General features: G+C 42.1%; 1 long non-coding RNA gene across 1 annotated transcript; it reads right to left on the reverse strand.

Annotated features, from left to right (window-relative positions):
- Positions 1-1,055: 1,055 nt before the first annotated feature.
- LOC114012894 (uncharacterized) lies at positions 1,056-15,639 on the reverse strand. The gene is made up of 4 exons (XR_003555621.1): positions 15,580-15,639; positions 13,957-14,074; positions 1,442-1,556; positions 1,056-1,260 (listed from the first exon to the last, which is right to left on the reverse strand). It is a non-coding gene; the product is annotated as an uncharacterized LOC114012894 (long non-coding RNA).
- Positions 15,640-18,242: the final 2,603 nt, after the last annotated feature.

Consider the following 18,242-nt stretch of genomic DNA (forward strand, 5'->3'; position numbering starts at 1 on the left):
TTTACTGCAAGAAGGATTATATTCACTTCAAATTATCTCCTGAGAAGAGCTATGTGAACACAGTCATCCAAAAAGGCACAAGATCTTCTTTGGGAAGAGTTGCTTCCTTTTACACACTATTGCTATGAGAAGACACAATTGTGAAAAGAATAAGGTGTCTGGGTACATCCCTGAATATATGTTAGTACAAGTATTAAATCAACTGCAAACTCATCTGAAAAATGCTGCTGCTCTGCCCCACTCCTCCAAGTAGTGAAATCCTCGCAAAAAAAACCAAAAACCCAACAAGTATTTTTTCTCAAATGGAAAGGTTTTGTGCTGTTCCTTTCAAAACATTTTCCCTCTTTTTCCTTGCAATGATACAGAGGGTACCTCTAGAGTATCCAGCTGACTCTATCACAGACAACTAGAACAAAGACTTTTTGAACCTAGTTCAGAGATATTAGACAAGAGCCTAAACACCCTCTGAATGCCACGACCTGTGCCTCCATCCCTTTCCCTAAGCCTGCATATACATACCCTGTCCCGCTGCTGCCTCACTCACCAGCTGCATCCCTGCAATACCACCCTGCTTCCTTTCAGCATTCATGTTGCCCTCCCTGTAAGGTGACATTTTTATTTCCAAGGAAAAAGGGCACTGGTAATAAAGTCTCTCCCTCTGTCCCTCTCAATTTCCCTTTTGGACTTTTAGTGAAGGCCATTTTGTTTTCAACTAATGTATATTTAAAAAAAAACAACAACGAAAACAAAACTCCAACCAAAAAATTCCAAAAAAAAAAAATCAGCCAGAGAGAATCACCCCGTCTTCAACAACTCATACATGTGAAAGAAGGGTTAACGAGCACACTGTGAGGAATACTGCAAAAGTCATGCATGCCTCTCCATTTTGATGTTGATTATTTTTTAAAGAGATTTAAAAAATCAATCTTTTTGAATGGATTAAATTACATTAAAATCTCACAATGGGCAAAATCTGCTTGATCTTCATGAAAAAAACTTGAACAACAAGCCATCCAGATTCCAGGGTTATCCCACCTTTAGATGAAGCTCAGCACTGAACCGGTTCCTCCATGGTCTGGAAGGTCGTGGTTCTTTGTAGAGGAAGGGCTGGGTTAGGCTTCTTTCTCCTGGCAAAGAGGAACGACTGTCTTGGCACATCTGGGCTCTGCTCTCAGGTCCCTGGCAGTAGCCCGGCGTGGGGGAAAGCCTGCACAACCTGCTCCCTCCATGGAGGGGACAGAGTAAGGTATGGCAGAAACCCTGGAAGGAAAGAGTGGAAAAAAAAAAAAGAAAACACGGCAACAGAGACAGCAGAAGATGCTAGATGCTGATTTGTGTTACAGCCATGGTTAGTGCCCCTGAGGCACGGTGCGTACAATAAGTTGGCAAAGGTTAGGGATTGCCGCGTGCAGGGGCGCGGTGCCAATATTTACATACTTACTTCTGAGGGTTTTCACTGTTGATCTCTGGTGTGTTTGTGGACTGTGCTGGGTTCCTGGTAGGAACGAAGAATCCCTTGAAACTGCACCATCAGCTGAACAGCAAGGCTTTCCAATCTGTGACTCAGGAGAAAAAGAAAAGGAAAATCATTTAAGGTGCAGATTCCACAGAAAACACTAAGATAGTACAGGTGGGAGGGAGATGATGGTGAGGCACTCCCTGTGCTTTGTAGGGCTTTTAAAATTTGACTCCTGAAAAACTAACCAGCATGCTAACACTCACCAGAGCGCTTTGCTTCTGTGAGGTGAAGAGGAGCAGGGAAAGTGTCACAGAGAAGTCTGAAGATCTCATATCTTGAACACTTTGGCAAATATTTTTTTCAGATGTATTCTGGAGCATTCTGCCAAAGTGGCTTTGAAACTTGGAATGAATTTTATATAAATAACCATTAATAAAGATAGGTTTGTGCATGTAGAGAGAGGGCAGCTGCAGTGGGGAGAAGGAAATCATTCTGAGCTTGTCTGGTTGAATATAAATATTAGGATGGGGTCTCAAATGTACTTAAGATCAGGTAGCTGATAAACTTTGACATACAATGAGATTTTCCATTTTAGCACTGAAGGTATTTTTACTGGCAAAACAATAAAAATAGGCTTTTAGCCTCATTTATCTTCTCTATGTTTAGACATTTGCAATTTTTTCACCTTTTTTTTCCCCTTCATTTTATTGTTTCTCTATTTTCTTTTATACAGAACACTTAGAAATCCCTGCAGGTTCTGGTGATCTTTCATGGCCATTTGCACATCTTATGTTTAGAAAGAGGAGTTTTGATTTGCTACAAAACTATAGGGATTATACTGGTTTTTCAGTAAAGCCTGCCCTCAAAATAGTTTTCAATTGGCTTTATAACTATTCAATATTGCTATAGTATTCCCACCATTACCACAAATACTGCTGCCATCATTATCCAGTTTGCAAGAGCAAAACTGAGTTTCAACTGTTCACACAACATGTGATGTATTGGAAAAGGTAAAGCTTTGTAATACACCATGAATATCAGTGAGAGTTTGAGGTAAATTTAAGAAAGGAAACATTCATATTATATTTCTAGGCAAAGAGAGTATGCAAATAGCAAGATTGATTTGCCTACCCAAGAATTTACCACAGGAAATGGAGAAAAGCCCAAACACTCAGCAAACTGAAAATATACTGTGGCTAAGGGAAAGGGAAACATCAGAGGGAAACAGTCCTGAGCTGAATCTAAGGAGATTTAATTAAATTTTATATTTATTTATTTATTTATTTCTAGGCTTCTCCATTCGTGGCTTATTTGTGCAATGGAAAAGTGCAATACTGGAGGTATTCCTAAAGTAATTTTTCTCTAAATGTTATTCAAATTATCTGTAGTCTAAGGAACGTGATAGGTATGAATTATAGCTCCTAGTATTAAAATACCAAAACAAATTATTAGCATATAAAATTGATACGATTTATTCAGATGCGTTACTTTGAAATATGGTACATAGCACAGTGCACCTATCTTGAATCATAAAACTTGTCAAAGGTACCAAAAGTTTATTGCCTTGGAAGATTCATGCAGCAACACTGAACACTTGATTTAGGTCTGAACAGCCTTTTATAATTCTTGCAGGCATGCAAGCATTTCAGAAGATTTATTTAAATAAAAAAAAAAAAATATTTAGGAAGATAAAGCAGCCTTTTCCCCTAATCAGATGAGACAGAAATTCTTTCAAGCCACTCTAAGGATGGAATTTTTCATTTTTCTTCCTATAATTTTATACTACAATAAATCTTTCCACGTGAATTAATTTCTTAAACATAACAGTTATTTATTAACACAACAAAGCAAGCATGTTTTCACAGCAGCCATGTACAAGCAAGAAGTGCATTATATCCAAACAATGTAGCGACACATCTTTGTTCAACTGTCTCTGCGACAGAAAGTTGTCCAAGAGCGTGATGCCTCCCACAGCCCCGTGCACCTGCCCAGCTGCGGCTGCACCGTGCTCCCGCCGCACCTCCTTGCTGCCAGAAGTGGCATCACTTTCCCCAAACCTACCAACACCTGCTCTCCCAGAGCAGTGAATGCCTGCGATAATTTGAAAAAAAAAAAAAAAGCCCAATTTCTTTCACTAACATACTTCTGATTGAGTTTTTGTTGCATGAACAAGGAGAAAAAAATTATAACAGGAACATTTCTTAATACAATGGAAATGTGAAACAGAGAGAAACAGCAGCAAAGAGAATAGGCCTTAATAACAAAGTCTCTGGCAACGCAATTTCTGTGTGGCTTGCAACATAATCATGGCTTCTCCTGTAACAGCCTCAGCCTGGGAATTACCCTTGCATTTGCATAACTTTCAATCAAGTCACAGAGAAACCAAAATTCAAACTGCTATTCTTAAAATGCATATTCTCTAAATACACTACTCCAGCTTTGCCTAGATGTAGCAAGCTTCCAAATACAGAAAGCCAGCCTGTTTTGAGTGGGATCTGTTGTAGAGTCCATGCCTTTTTTCTGCAATGATTAAAAAGATTAACTTCAGTTGTCAGTAACTGCAGTGAAAGGCACTGAAGGCTCAACTCTTAATTACGAAGGGAAACATAGAAATGTGGCAATTAACCTTTATTCATGCTAACAGCAAAAAGGCATGGCTGGAGGCTTCTGTGTTTGTTACCGAGGAAGAAAATCTTTGGTATCTGCAGTGAACTTTTCCCTTGATGCTGGCTGTGCCTGAGAAAGGGATTGGTTTGTTGTTGATTATATTGCCAGATAAAAATGCCATTCACAAAACCAGCAAGTTCGAGGCTACAGAGAAATTCCATTCTAACATCTTAATAATAGCTTAATTTTATCTGTTTGAAGTATGTAGACACAAAATGCAAAAGAGACAAAGCGTCAGTACCCTTCCAACTTACAATACACTATAATTCTCTGCTTCTACTGCTCCCAGCTGCTGCTCTTGGCCACTGGACTCTGTGCCCGTGGGTTGGTGAAGCCCTGGGGGATACACATGGAAGCCAAGTACGAGCCAGTCTCCAGGTTTCAAAGTGCAAGTGTCTCATGGGAATTAGTGTTTGACACCTACAGATTTATTTAGGTACCCAATAGAGGAAAGCATCTTTTTCCCCATTTTGCTGTGGGCAGAAAGCAGACAGGGTGACTTCAAATGACCAGTTGAAGCTCATTTAACAGGTGCTGGATTCATTGCACTCACATCTATCTGTTTGGATCAAACGTGTAGGACTATGTCTCTAGCAATGCGCTCTGAGCTCCAGCTCCAGAACATCCCTCATTGCTGGTAACACCAGCAGCCATAAACAATTTATTTTCTAGGACCTGAACTGCAAATAAAAATGTAAGGGACCTCCAACATATCCAAGCATTGCTTGTGAGAATGTTACAAGGAAACCACCTTTCAGGAAGAAATTAAAACTGCCAATATTTATTTCAAGCTATTGAAGCCCACTGGCTGGAGGAAGGCTCGCAGGGGACAGAAGCCCTGGGCAGCCAGCTGTCAAAAGTTACTAAATCCAGTCCGTGGAGAAGTACTAGACAATGATCTGAAGCTAATTCAAAGGCTTTCATGTCTGTAAAGTGTGTAAGGTAACAAAAATATCTTTTTTCTATAGACTGCGTAGCTGCAAAGGTCTTTAAAATTGCCAGAACCCCATGTTACAGTGCAAAATCACATTGCTCTCTTTATGTTAGACCTGTAAAATGGGATACACCATCACAAAAGGTATAAATTTAAATACTACAAGAACTAAGATAATCTCTCAACAGTTATGGTTTGGGCATTCTCTGATAAAAACAAAAAATCCCAGGATATACCTCCCCGAGAAGATGCTCACCAGAGATAACTGCGAGGGATCCCAAGTTTTATGACAGGCCACTGGGATTGCTGGAGGTGATGGCAACTGATGCCCAGTGCTGTGTCTATTCTCTTCTGTTTTAAGCTGAAAGAAGCTACCAAAGGAAGCTGAGAATTTCCTCAAAGATCAAGGCAGGTTTAACCACAGAGCTTTGGTCTGGGGCCAACTCTTGGTTCTTTCAAGCAAAAAACTTTAGCACCAAACATATGGCAAGTGCTCTCTCCCTCCAGATCAATATGTTATCCTATCATTTACGTGAGTGAAATGTATCCAGCCTGTCTCCTCAATTGGTCACAGAACTTCTCTTTTCATGGTTGCAGCACACTGCTAGACATCCGTGTCTCCATGCTAAAACAAACTTTTGCAGTAATGCAATAAAGTTGTGGAAGCACAGGTCTTGCCAGATTTCAAAGGCTAGTGTAAATTCATGAATATATGATTACTTCAAAAGCTACTAGAAAACTGCTTGATGTTTGGCACCAATCTACCTTTCTTTTGGCAGTCTACCAAAAAAGCTATGTTTTAGAAATTTTTAACACCAATTATGTTTCTGGGAACTGCATCACAAGGAAACACTTCACCATTTTTCCCTCTCTGTTGGGGCTGAGCACGTGAATGTACCACACTTTTTAGCAACAAGCACAGTGCATGTTTGCTCCATCAAGTCTTGTACAAGACAGGAAAACCTTCTCAATGAGCCTGCAAACGTTGAACCTTGAAAGAAACAACAGCACCTGTGAATCTATAAAACATTCCCAAGGTCTTCTGGGAATTCCCACAGAGCTCAAAGTTAAAAAAAACCAAACCAAACCAAACAAACAAAAAAACCCCCACCAACCCCACCAAAAAACAGTGGGCACTTTCCTAGAATACATTTCATTTCAATTATACTATTAGGCTTGCCAACTGAGAAGACTACAGTGATGTTCTGATCCTACAGTATATTGATATGATGCTATTGCTGACTTCAGGGAACACGTGATCCCCTAAGCCACGCTGTGGTACAAATCTTTGTGGTAGTATTTTATACATGGAGTCATCTCTCTTCTGCTTAATATCTTGGTTCTTATGTGGATCTAAGGACATGAGCATTTAACACAAAGAGATAACTTATTTATGTAGCAGAGCTTTAATTTCTTTGAGGTCACGAGTGTGCTATACGCAGTAAATGTGCAGTATTGCAGTTAATAAGAAGTAGGTTTGGCATAATTTTGTCCAACCTTTCCCCCTCCCCCTTTTTCTATTCATCTTTGTGGCAATTCCTTAAAAAACATAAATGTTCCTCCCTTTTTGCAACTTAATCTCCATATGTTTATCAGCTGTAATTGCAGCTTGGTCACAGTGATTAAGATACACAACACCTACTTGTTAATGTAGGCAAGAAAAGTAATTTTCTCTGTCATAATTTCAAAACATTTGTTCAAATTGTAGCCACAAAGAATACACACATGTTAATGTATTAGGTGCCAAAAAAACCCTCCATATGACTCAGGAGAAACAAGCGCCAGCTTGATCCAGCAATGAATTTAGTGGATAACACGAAAATCTGTCACAGTGAAAGCCAACATTTATTCTTTCCTAACGTATAATAAATTGTAGTTTGATAAATATTACATTTTCCTTGATATCAAGAGAATATCCTTTCTGACCTTTAGGGACACAAAGAGCAGGGTCCCCAAAGCCACTTGGGTGCAGCAGGCAGCAGGGTCAGGGCAGGAGTGTGCTTATGGAAACCCATGGTTGCCTAGGAGACTCCAACAGCCTCCTCAAAAAAGCATTTTTCTTACCCTTAAAACCACAAAGCTACCCAATTGACAGGTGTTTCATGAAACGTGAGTCCAAATGAAGATGACAGAAGCTTTAGAGTAAATGAATGAACCAATTAATATAAACTTTTGTATGAAGGAGGCAATTAGACCTAAATAAACTATAGCTTAAATATACTCCCGAATTTGTTCATGTAGTGCCAGACCATATTTACCACTGAGAATAAGGTCAACTTCAAAGCAAAGGTTTAAGGAATGCAAAATAAAAAGCTCTTTATCATTTGGTTGCGCTCAGGAGGCTTTACTTGTTGATACAAGCCATAACCCAGTCGTTTTGCCACACACAAAAATCATTACTCGTCTCCTGGGTCACACCACATTTTCCAACCTTTTAGGTAGAGCCCTGGGATTATTGATTACATGAATCAAAGTGCTGGGGCATCGCTGCTGCCTCCAAGCCAGTGCCACATACCAGGCTGCTGGATGGGATGGAGACCAATGGATCTGTTCTCAGTCTGCTCCTGGGGGACAGGAGGAACCAAGGAAATTGGTGAATGTTAAGTATTTTTCTAAATGGCTGTCAAGTCACTTCCAGAGCACAAGTAATGAAGTCAGTTCTCTATTTTTTTTTTTGCATTCAACCTGAAAAGTGGTGAACTTGAGCCTGGAAATATGTAAAAGCCCAGCAAACTTTGTGTGTTTGTGGGTGAGTCATTGTTTAAAATCCCATCAGAACAGAACAAAAGCTTAACAATTTTCCTGTAGTGCATCTTATCCTCCATTAGCCTCTGAGCTCAAACTCTGCTTATTTCAAAACAAAAAAATGCCAGAAGTTGAGGCTTAGAAATTAAACCTATTTGAAATCATGTGTTTTGTATCATCTGTTAATTTGGTTCTTGTAAATCTGGAGTATTTAATCTTATGTAAAAGATTTTTTTTCTCTTTTTTCCCCCAAATCCTCAAGGAAATTTAAGTAGCAGGAACATAAGAAAAATTCCCAAACAAATCACATGCCTTTTCTCTTTGTCAAGGAACAGGATACACGAAGAAAAATTAACATGAACTACAAACTAATGATCCAAGACCTATGCAGCCCCATAGATTTATCTAACAAGTCTAATTAGATGTTATGTAGCACTTTCAAATGCGGCGTGGCAGCTACATACATCCCAGTAAGACATGGCTCTGTGCTGGGTCTGGCTGAGCCCCATAGCACCCTCACAGTGCCGTGCTTGCACTGGCAGCTAGAAAGGTGGTGACAGCACACCAGTGGGTTGGCTAGGGCTGCGCACAGCATCAGGGCCAACCTTCCCCCCGCTTTCTCAGTGGTAGGCTGGGGGTGGGCAAGATCTTGGGAGGGGACACAGCCAGGATAGCTGACCCAAAGTGACCAAAGGGATATTCTGTACCATATGATGCCTGCTCAGATATAAAAGCTAAGAGAAAGGAGGAAGAAATGGGGGCATTCCTTATTTACGACATTCATCTTCTAGAGCAATTACTATGTGCACTGAAGCCCTGCTTCCCGGGAAGTGACCGAGTGTCACCTGCTGATGGGAAGTAGAGAATAACATCTTCTAGTTTCCTGTGCTTCCGCACGCGCAACTTCTGCTATTGCTTCATTAAACTACCTTTATCTAGAACCACGAGTGCTTTTGTTATAGCTTCTTTCTTCCTCCCCCTCCACCCCTTTCTGTTGAGGAGGGGAGTGGTGGAGTGGCTTGTTGGGCACCTGGTGCCCAGCCATGGTCAACCCACTACAGGCAGATACCAACAAGAGAAGTCATCAAAATCCCAGATGCATTTGAGACTCTCCATACTGCAATGCAATAACAAATGCTCCTTTCCTATGCACACCTTTGGCACCATCTCCCCCAGCAGCTCCTGGGGACACCGGCTGCTCACGGCTGGGGCACGCACTAGCTTCGCTGGGTGAAGCCCCGGCCGGCCAGGCCAGGGGAGGTGGGGAATGGAGTCACATTCTGCTGGGACTGGGCACACGGGGTGTCCAGGGCTTAGCGCTGGGGCTGGTCCTGCCTGATGTCTTTATCGATGATCTGAATGAGGGGATCAAGTGGACCCTCAGTAAGATGTGGCACTTAGGGACATGGGTTAGTGGTGGACTTGGCAGTGCTGGGTTAACGGTTAGACTTGATCTTAAAGGTCTTTTCCAACCTAAACTATTTACAACACTAATACCAGTTATGTTTACAAGGAAGGGTGAAAGACCACAAATTTACTGAGAAAAGCAGAGGCTATCACATGCCATCTCTCTGATAAAAAGAGCAATCCTTAACAAGAGGGAGAAGCTGCTCTCTGCTGTGTCTCTGATCCATGAGGAGTCATGTATAATGTAACAGTGCTGTGGCTAATAGCAGCAAGAAATAATGTACTCCTCTTGTAATGCATACATACTCCTCCCTCTTTTCTCAGCGTAACAGAAGAGCTCCCAGCAATTGATGACTCTTGCTTGGAGCACACATGACCCGTTCCCTGGCACCACTGGCCTGGGGAAGTTTGCTCTGAAGGCCTGGGCAGAGGGAATTACACACGGCATTTATTGCATGGGAATACCGAGTGCTGCTGGCAACCGCCTGCATTGGTCCCCCCATACACCCTCCCTAGGGCTCCTGCAAGAATTGCACCTCTACTAAAATAGCCTAAAGAAATAATAAACAGAGCTCTTCATCCTTCCCACCCTCAGCAAGAGATGCATATTCTTTCTGCTCCCTAAACACTGCGGTAAGCAATATGACTCTTGGGAAGATTTACTCGGGTTATTTTTGTCAACATTGGATAACTTCTCTACTTTGATGTAGAAACCGCTGCCGGAAGCACAGAGGAGGCAGGGAGGTACCTGGATGCACAAAGCCGTAGCGGTGCCGTGGTGCCTGCTGGCAGTGAGCCTCGGCAGCCAACGCATTCCGACAGCTCTCAAACTTATACCTGGAGGAGCTTGTGAGGAAACGGCTGGCTGTTTCTTTACAGCACAAAACATGTTACCTGAGAAGATAAATTCCATTAGGCAATGAAACGTGCTTCATTGCAACAGTAAAATCAGATTTCCAGCATTATTTTTTTTCTTTTCACTCTTTTCTTTTTATAGTGTCTCTTTTTGGTGGCAAGATGGCCTTCCTTGGTCTTTGAATACTCCCAAGAAGGAAATTAAGTCTGCAGTTGTCCAAACATTAAAGTTAAGCGGGTAAAGACACAGACCTAAGTAGGAAGGCTGTGCAGCCTTGTGGCTAAAATCATGTTACACGATGCAGAAACACACAGCAACTAGAGCAAGTGGTAACAGAGGGAAGAGAAAAACACTGTGAGTGCTCCAGCTGTCTATGGGTGAGGCTAAAATCACCACCTACAATTAATGGAAAGATTCCTAGAAGGGTTTGGGTTGGAAGGGACCTTAAAGCCCACCCAGTTCCACCCCACCCCCCACCATGGGCAGGGACACCCCCATCCAGCCCAGGCTGCTCCCAGCCCCATCCAGCCTGGGCTAGGGAGCTGCCAGGGATGGGGCATCCACAGCTGCTCTGGGCAAAAATGTGGGCATGTGCCTGCTGCTGCTAACGGATCTGCGTGGAGCTTGGGCGAAAGGAAACAAAAAGTTAATTGGAAAAAAAAAAAAAAGGTCTGTTACATTCCCCGGCCCGCTGCCGCGCTGTCCCGCAGGCGCCGGCAGGTGGCGCCGTTGAGCAGGGCACGGCGCGGGGCGGGCGGGCGGGCGCGCCGGGGCAGGCCGGGCCCTGCGGCGGGAGGGGAGGCTGGGCGGGTTACATGGCCGCCTGCCCCGCCGCGGCCCGGGCCGCTTCTGCCCGCCTGCCCCGCCGCGGCCCGGGCTTCCCCGCCCGCGGTCTCATCCCTTGCTGCCCCTCAGCCCGGCCCTCCCCAGGCGCCTTCTGCTCGAGCTGCCTTTACTCAGTGACCAAACTCCTGAGCTGTGCGCCGGTGGCTGAAATACCAGCTCCTTTCAAAAAGCTTGTGAAAGTAAAATGGCCCATCTGAGGCGGCAAACAGCCTGCAAAATGGCTCTCGGTACCCTGCTGCCCTGTCATCCAGGCTCCCCCTGAGGGAACAGGCGCTAGGCCTGAGTATGAAAACGCTGGGCAAACTAGAAAGGTGCCAGCAGATGAAATTAATTTAGGTTTAGTCCTGTATTATCTTTGTAAATTACTATTTTAACATTAAGTACTCATTGCTAATACACATAAGCATTACCCTTCACAGACATGAAGTGTTTAAAGGTATTAGCCACTTAAAAAAACCAGTCTCTCTGGGTTGTTTGGGGTTCGTACCACTGCCGACAGAGAGATATCCTCTACACAGACAATCAGGGATTTCTGGCTGAGCCATACAAAGGTCAACATCTCTTTTGCCTTAGAAACAGACTTTAAGCAGCAAATGCCTACATAAACAGCAATATTATTATGCCATGCTACAGTGGTTTTTTCCACTGAGGATATAGGAGTTTTGTTTTCAATTCCAGTTGTAATGAGATACAGTCAAGACTGCTACCAAGTACAAAAATCTATTTAAAGTATATTCTGAGGCTTATCAATGAAGTTACATTATCTCAAGTTAACGTCCTGTTAAAAGCACATAATTCACTCTTAAACCCTTACGGTCTTCAATGCTATAGGAAAGCCACAGTCTATTTCTTGCTATTTGAGAGTAGATTCAAGCCCTAGAACTCACTATGCAACCTATTTTTCAATAAATAGGGTTTTCACGCTACACTAACACACAGCAGGGTCAGAAAAAATAACCCTCATTTATTTTACCAGGGGGAAAAAGCCACAGACTGAAACTCACCCTAGCTCTATCATCATTATATGCATTTTAGCAAATGTACTTGAAATGCTATGCAAGTTCTTTACTCAGGGAGCAGCATGATAGTCTCTCTTACTGATGGCTATTCAGCATCTCACCGCAGGCGCTGAGCTCCCAATACGAGTTCTCCGACTCCATGAGACTGTCTCCTTAATTACTTTGCTAATATCTCAATTCAGATTGAAACTCTTGTACATTTATTGCTTCTCTAAAAGGAAAAGAGCTATATGCTTCTGCTCACATCTTAGACATAAAATGTATGTGCCCATGCTCAAAGAATAGCAACACCCCCATCAGCCTGCGGACTAGCAAAGAACAGTCAAAACTAACTCAGAGAATCCGATGCTTTCAGTCTTGGGGGGTTAATCAGTATAATCACCACAAATGGCTCCAAAAGCATTTTAGTTATATATATTTCTTTTCAATTCCCTGGTTGATAAGAAGGGATGTGTAAATATTGCTATCATTTGTCTTTTAAGTGAAATGTGTTGAATTTCTCAAATGCAGAAAGTTAATCCTGCATTGACTCTTGATATGCTCAGCCAACTGTACCGCTGTGATGTTCAGTAGGGCATCAGTTCGTGCGCCAGTGGAATTCACCCACTGATCCCAGTGAAAGATCCCAGCCAGGCCTTAGCAGGATAACCAAGAGCTGAAGACATTCTCCTGACTAGTGAAACAGAAAAAAAATTGTTTCTTTTTTAAAGAAAATGAACAAAACCTGTCTCCATGTTCCACAAAATATACAGATATACATATACAAAACAAACGGTTCCTAGCAGGTTTGTGGATCTTTTCCTGTTTTTTTCCTTTCATATCCAGCATATTCAACCAGTATTAATTGACCCCAAATCTGAAAATACTGTCAGAATAACTAGCAAAGTATTTACTATTCATCAGAAATAATTCACTCAGTTGAAGCTATTACACAGGTCCCACAGTTATTTGCCTCACCAGCAGCAGATACAATCACAAGTAAGGGTTGATCATACAGACAGGAAGCACGTAATTTTCTTCTCATCTGATCCCCAAACTCAGTAATTTTCTCTTTTATAACATTTTTACAAAGGGGAAGGAAGATGATGAGTTGGGGAAAGAATAGGTAACAGGAAAGATAATAGTAAAAATAGTCAGAAAAGATGTGATATATAATTTAGTACAAGCGGCAGCACAAGGGCTTCAGGTAGTAGATGATGAACAAAATCTACATTCTCAATATCGACATTTTTGTGCATTTCACGTCCTTTCTTTTCACTTATTTCGGAATACATTTTTTAAGGATCCAATTCCTGTGAAGGAAGATATTTTTCTTTTACTGGATCCAATTCCTGTGAAGGAAGATATTTTTCTTTTACTGAAGTATAGCATGTTCCTCTGGGTAAAGTGATACTGTCTGGCCATTTGAGGCAACAGCTGAACAGTTTTTGGCAATGCAGAAAGGCATAACATAGAGAAATGAGAGAGAGAGAGAAATAAGAAGTGCTTAACAGAAGTTAGTTTGTCTTAATTAAAAGTTCTATATAATGTGCTTTACTTTGACATGTATTTGAAACCATAGCAACAAAAACCTAATTATTGTTGGTTCCTCTGGTATCACCTACAGAGTCTGACATAAAATGATGTGAATTTATTGAAATTGATATAGCACTATTTTGTAGCCATAGGGTACCAGGAATAGGACTGCTAGTTGGTCTGTTCCCTTTTAGAGGAAATTTTTACTCAGTGCTGTAATTTTCACCAAGCTTCAGCCAGTTCTGACTGTCCACATGTGTTGGAGTGAGCCACATATTTCTCCAGAGACTCTTTCCTTCACCAAGTTATTCACAGACAAGCTGGGATTTGGGAGAGTCTGTCTATATATCATTTTGGTAAGAAAATAAATGCAGTGAAAGATATTTCATCTTTCTAAACACAGTGCAGAACCTAAATACAACTAAAGACGCATAAAGTTTATCTTATTCCCTAAACCCTCTTTCCTTACAGTTGTTATGAGTGCATGGGTGAAACAAATTTCTCTTACCTAATATAACTTCGTTTACTGCTGGTTTTTTACAACCGAAGACTGCTCAAAGCTGAATCACACGCTTTCTTTATTTTTGGTCAACCACAGCCACCTCTCATCTTCCTTCTTATGGATACTGCAAACAAGAGGCAAAGTTATTTCTAACTTATTGAAAAGACTATACTTTAAGAACTAACTTAATTGCATATTTGTCACGTGAATATCCCCCCTAAGCAGCTTGTGTGGCACAAACACAAACTGTTAAGCAGGCAGGCGCAGAGCCCTCCTGCTCCCCTCTGCCCTTCCTCTGGTGCTCGGGGGGGCTTGTCTCAGCAGGAGAAGATACATCTCCCCTCTCCAGCTGACTCCAGGCAAGCATTCATGCAACAGCAGGGACCAGGAGGGTTGTAGGCTGTGTTGTAAAATGATTTTCTGTGAAACGAGGAATGACAGCGTGTGATGGGATGCTGGTAAGATCTCATTACCTGTGAGACCTGAGACAAATCTCCTTCAACCTGTCAAGCTCTAATAAAATGTTTACTGTTGACAGTCTTCTACTGTCACTCCCGTGGCACCAAGACTTTTGTTATCTGATCACAATATTCACAGCATGAAGGAAGAGGAGAGAACTTCCCATCAACTTCATGGTGCCTAAAGGAGGTTTTGTCCTTGTTGATGCCTTCCCTGACAGAAAACTATGCAGGGTTGTGCAGTTAGGGATCTTACAAAAAAACATCTTTGACAGTCTGAAAGTTCTAAAAGCTGGATGCCCATCAGAAACCCCTTTCTTTAAATCAGATTTAATAAATAAATAAATAAATAAATAAATTACACCATCGGAAAGGCAATAGCAGAACAGGCATCTAAATTAGCTTCTGTGAATGACTTTCCAGCAGATCTTTCCACTCCAGTCTGTAACAGGGAGCTGAGCTTCCTGGTTTCCGTAGATCAAGATCAGCAACAAAACTAAACCTGGACCTCTTTAAATGGCCCAAGGTGCAGGGAGTGACAAAGTCGGAAGCTAAAGAAACCTCCAGCAATGTTATGCACACAACAGCTTGCTAATACGTGTGAATAAATACAAATATCCTGATTACTATTGCTGCACTCATTTCCAGTCTCCAAAGACACCTAGCATGGCCATCCTTTTCTCTCTGAATAGCTGATCAACAATTAAAACACTTCCATTAGACTCCTTTTGTTTGAATGTGAACAATTGTGGCGATCTCCCAAGGACTGCAGCTGAGCAACAATATCACAGAACAACCACGTAGATAATTTCTCATTCTTTTGCAATAGGAGCATTTCCAACATATCTGAATATTTCTTCAATTTCCCTGTTATTAATACAAAATAAATAAGAACATTTGGTTGGTAAATTCATGTTTACTGACTAGGAAAGGAGAGGTAAGAGGAGTGGGGAGAAGGGAGCATCTGTGTTGCCTGGAGCAACAGGATGTTCTTCAGGGGTTTCTGAGAGGACCGTTTTGCTGACCCCCCACCCTGACATCCCAAAGGGTCAAGGAAATTTCTGCAATGGGATAACCAGTAAGAGCCAAGATGTCTGTCAGTAGTTTTTGTCATTAAAACAACACAGCAAAATATGTTATTTCAGGGGGCAGTCAAAAGAGTGAGTCTTACTTTGAAAAGAGAGGTGGAGCCAATCCAGGACATGCTTTGGCCAACCATGAAAAGAAACCTGTAACGGATCACAAAAGAAACTGCACATGAACCCTGGTGAGAGCATTTATGCAGCTCTGATTTCCACATGGCAAGCCCATGCAGATGGGTGTGGGAGCATGCTGGACTTGCTTCGAAAACCTGACATCTACAGTCCCCCCTTTCTATCCAGGGACACAATGCCCTGTGAGGCATGGAGGTGGAGGACCATGAGGGATGGAGAACACCACACCATGGAGTAAGCGGAAGTGCCAGCAGCCCACAGCTGCCCCAAGACCCTGAAACCCTGACAGCCTCAGGGGAGCATCATCCCTCAAAGGCAAACCTATTGTCCAGCTTTCAGGCCCCAATGAAACCAGCCCAAGTTTTGCTGGACAAACCTGCATGTACAAGCTGGTGGCATGGCAGGAATGGCACTTGCAGCCTGAAAGAGATATGATCTCTGGTGGCCGGACACCTGACTTCTGGATGTGAAAGTCTTCTTGACTAAAGCTCCCCAGAGGAGTATCCAGACCCATTGCAGTAGCCGGATCCCACTCACTTTGTTTGAAGTATATCTGGTGTTTCCCTTTTTTTGCTTCTCCCCCTAGGTATTTACGCCAAACTTGCAGGGAGGTGTACTTTCAAATTTCAGATTCACACAACTTAAAGTTTTTGTTTCATTTAGCTGCACAACTTCAGGCCTCATTAAATTATAATATATAGTTTTTCAGTGAACTTGGCTAGTAAATGCTGGGATGTTTCTATGTTCCAATGATAAAAAAAAAAAAAAAAAAAAGAGAGATCTTCCACATGACTAAAAGTTATGGATGTATGAAATCCCAACACTACATAAACCCAAACATTTCCCAGGGAAAGCCAGTATGCTCTTTTTTTAACACATGAAAAATTATCACAATCAAACTCCATTGTAAAATGCACTTCAGAATTTGTTTCACCAGCTTTATTACCTAGACAACTGGGATTTTTTTTTTTCCCGAAGTAGAAGCAAGTGCCTAAATGAGAAGAAAATGGATGATATACAGCTAGCAAGTGGTTATGAAAAATAAGGGGCCAAAATTTATCTCTATCGTTACTGTACAAGGAAGCTCATGTGCTATAAATGGATACTATAATGGAATAAATCAGAATGATACCAATTATCATAATGCTTATTCTTCATGGTATAGCCTAGAAATCAGGATTCAGGATCCCATTTTTCTTGGCATTCTAATAAATAGAGCAGAGGAGACAGCTGGCAAGATAATAACCTGTGTGACGGACAGGATGCTACACAGGAGGGAAAAACAGAGAGTGGCAAAGGTTGGGAGACAGGGACAGCGAAATAACAGGGAGCAGAAGTTACAACTTGTCATTTACCTAACCAGTGCCAGAGGGGCGAGCTGCAGCCATCAGAGCACAGCAATATTTCAAAAGGGATTTAAAGGTTAACATAACAGCTTACAAAAATGATTGACCTTTTTTTCCTATGCACAAGGGTGGTGTAACACATAAAGGGAGTTGAGGGAGGCATGCACAGAGGTGACAGCAAGCACTGGCAGAGTAAGATGCGGGATGGAGAGAGTGTTTTTCAGCTTCTGGGGAGAAAGGGGATTGACAGGGACGTCCACTTCCAGCAACACATTTACTGCATTTGAAAGGGAAGGAAGGAAATACATATGGTCTGGATGAGGATCAAAATATCCTGGAAAAAAATTCCTCTCGGGTAGAGCTCAGGGACAGTTAGACTGTGCAGGCGAGGTGAGAAGCAAGGTGAAATGCCAGGAAGAGCATCTGGTGCGTAGTTGTATGGAGTTACCTGGGGCAGTACAGCTGGATGAAAGTCAAAGAACAGATTAGAGCTCCTAAGGAATGAACAAGCTGGAGCAAGGCAGACCCTGGACTGTCATGCAAAGGAACAAGATTTATATTGGCATTTCTAGGAAGAAAAAGGCTGCGATATAAATCCAGACCTCATTATGTGGTAGAGTATCCACACAGGAAAACATGCCTCTCATTGCTGCCCTATTACGGGAACTACTTTAATCAACAGTCATTTGAAGGTGAGGAACCCAGTCTTTCAAGTGTTATTCGTACATTGTTATTCACTTATATACTTAAACTGAGATAGAAAATAAGAAAAAATTCAGGTTAAGAAGTCTCATTGAAAGGCAATATACAATAATTCTTAAATACAGGTCATCTTTAAATGAATTACAGGGGGGTTATAGTATGAGAGAGAGAGAGATGCCTCTCGGAAGGGTTGTAGCTCTCAGTGGTGAATAAGTAGTATCAAGTGTATTATCCACAAAACACCTGGGGTCAACCCTCACCTCAGAGCTCCCGGCCAGCAGTATGCACCGGCTTCACATCTGAGGTGGTCCTCACCCCTTCTGCCTTATGAAGATGTTTGCTCGAGGTACAGCTTTATGGCCAGAGGATGTAGATATGTTGCTCACCGAGATTCCTGTGCGACAATATGTTCGACCTCAAGGAACAGGTTACTATGAAAACCAGACCTAGTAAGAGAGAGCATTTCATTACTTGCAGAAATAAAATCATAATGATACAGTAGAAGCTGGCTCATAAGCCAAAGGTGGCATGTGCTTTGGCTACAGCATCCGTCTCACTGACCTGATGGTCAA

The sequence above is a fragment of the Falco peregrinus genome, chromosome 5 (assembly GCF_023634155.1).
Source record: "Falco peregrinus isolate bFalPer1 chromosome 5, bFalPer1.pri, whole genome shotgun sequence".
Taxonomy (NCBI): Eukaryota; Metazoa; Chordata; class Aves; order Falconiformes; family Falconidae; genus Falco; species Falco peregrinus.